General features: G+C 38.2%; 1 non-coding gene across 1 annotated transcript; it reads left to right on the top strand.

The window, feature by feature from the left end:
* Positions 1 to 2056: 2056 nt before the first annotated feature.
* On the top strand, positions 2057 to 2163 carry LOC132651760 (U6 spliceosomal RNA). Its single transcript, XR_009589325.1, has one exon. It is a non-coding gene; the product is annotated as a U6 spliceosomal RNA (small nuclear RNA).
* The last annotated feature ends 333 nt before the right edge of the window (positions 2164 to 2496 follow it).

Genomic DNA, 2496 nt, shown 5'->3' on the forward strand with positions numbered 1-2496 from the left:
CTGCTCTAATGTTAATCCTATAAAACAACATGTGTTCATGTTATATGCCTAGGACAAAAGAGCAGCTGTGTTTCCTGCTGTGGTACTCCAGACAAACCATCTAAATATAGTGTTAGTGCCAGGACTGCTTGATCAGAGTTTCTGCCTGAGCTCATAGGGTCTGAGGTAGTTGGATAACCACAAGTTCATGGATAGGATTCTCTGCTATATAATGAGATGCTCTCCAGCATATGTTGTCATTTGAGTTCTTCATTTTAACCATTTTGGTGAGTATAAGGTGAAATCTCAGGTTCAGTTTGATTTGCAATTCACTGATGGTTAACGACATTGGCATTTCTATAAGTGTTTCACTGCCATTCTATATTCCTCTACAGCAATCAAAAACTCAAGTGACAACACATTCTGGAGAGGTTGTGGAAAAAGGGGAACACTACTCCACTGCTGGTGGGAATGTGAACTTATACAACCACTCTGGAAATCATCTGGTGCTTTCTCAGACAACTAGGAATAGCACTTTTTCAAAGTGCAGCCATACCACTCTTGGGCATATATCCAAAAGAGGCCATAGTACACCATATGGACATTTGCTCAACCATGTTTATAGCAGCTTTATTTGTAATAGCCAGAACCTGAAAACAACCCAGTTGCCCCCCAACTGAAAAATGGATACAGAAATTGTGGTACATCTACACAATGGAATATTACTCAGCAATAAAAAAAAAGATAAACAAGGAAATTATGAAATTTTCAGGTCAATGGTATGAACTGGAAAGGATCATCCTGAGTGAGCTATCCCAGAAGCAGAAAGATACACCCAGTATATGCTCACACATATAGACATATAAAATAGGATAAACCTACTGAAATCTGTACACCTAAAGAAACAAATCAAGAGGGAAGACTCTGGCTAAAATGCTCAATCCCCATCCTGAAATGCAAAGAGGATGAACATCAGAAGACGAAGAAAACAGGGAACATGTTAGGAGCCTGCCACAGAGGGCTTCTGAAAGGTTCTGCATGCAGACTATCCAAGCAGATATTGAGAATTGTGGCCAACCATTGGCCAGAGTGCATGGAGCCTAATGAAAGAAGTGAGAAATAGTAAGTTCTGGAGAGGACAAGAACTCCACAAGGAGAGCAATAGAACCAAAAACTGAGTGCAGTGTTATTTCCTGATACTCATACTCCAACCAAATACCATGCATGGAGATAATCTAGAACCCCGGCACAGATGTAGCCCATAGCAGTTCAGTGTCCAAGTATGTCCCATAGTAATGGGAACAGGGACTGCCTCTGACATGAACTGATTGGACTGCTCTTTGATCCCCTCACCTTAATAATGAAAACAGGCTTTCCAGGCCACAGAGAAAAACAATGCAACCACTCCTAATATGATCTGATAGACTAGGATCAGAAGCAAAGAGAGGAAAACCTACTCTATCAGTGGCCTTGGGGAGGGGTATGCATGGAGAAGGGGTATGGAAGTTGGGAATGGAAGTGGATAGGGTTTATGGAGGGATACAAAATGAATAAAGTGTAATTAATAAAAATTAAAAATATTAAAAATATAATTCCCTTTTTATTTATATTATAAAAGTTTGCCCCTTCAGGTTGATATGCCAGTGAAAGTGACCAGACAGAATGAAGTCTCTTTCTTTCAGTCTGTGTTACTTTATATCTTTATTTCTGTTGGTCTTGGTCTCTCTATTTCTGAATATGTCTCTTTTACTCTGTCTCTGCGACTCTTTCAGTCTCCCTCTCTTTGCTTGCTACTTGTTGTTTAGTATGAAAAGCTCTCAGTTTTGGTGGATTACAACAAGAGACTCCTTGCTGACATGACATCATGGATGGTCACTGTAAAAATGTAAGCAATGTCCCAATTAAATGCTTTTTATTCAAAGATTTGCCTTGGTCAGGGAGCATTTTCACAGAAAAAAATTTATTGACTGGAGACATATCTGTGCATTTAATAAATAATAATTGAATCTGTGATAATGTGAAACTCACAAGTCAAGGACGTGTGACTTTATTAATGACCACTTGAAAGAAATATGTGGTGCTTGCTTTGACAACACATATACTAAAATTGGAACAATACAGAGAGGATTAGCATGACCCATCCACTAGGACAACATGCAAATTCTTTAAGTGGTTCATATTTTTTATTGGAGAAATTAAAGAAAACACAAATAGAGGAAATTGTGGAGAGAAAGAACTTAGGGAAGAAAACAGGAAGTACAGAGGGTAGCAAAACCAATAGACTACAAGAGATGGAAGAAAGAATCTCAGGTGTGGAATATACAATGGAAGAAACTGATGTATCTGTCAAAGAAATGGATAAAGCTAAAGAAATTCCTGACACAGACCGTCCAAGGAATTTAAGACAACATAAAAATACAAACCTAAGAACAATAGGAATAGAGGAAAAAGAAAATTTCCTCCTCTGAGGCTCTGAAAGTATTTTCAACAAACTCATTGAAGAAAATTTTATCAACT

This window comes from Meriones unguiculatus (genome assembly GCF_030254825.1).
Source record: "Meriones unguiculatus strain TT.TT164.6M chromosome Y unlocalized genomic scaffold, Bangor_MerUng_6.1 ChrY_unordered_Scaffold_25, whole genome shotgun sequence".
Lineage (NCBI taxonomy): Eukaryota > Metazoa > Chordata > Mammalia > Rodentia > Muridae > Meriones > Meriones unguiculatus.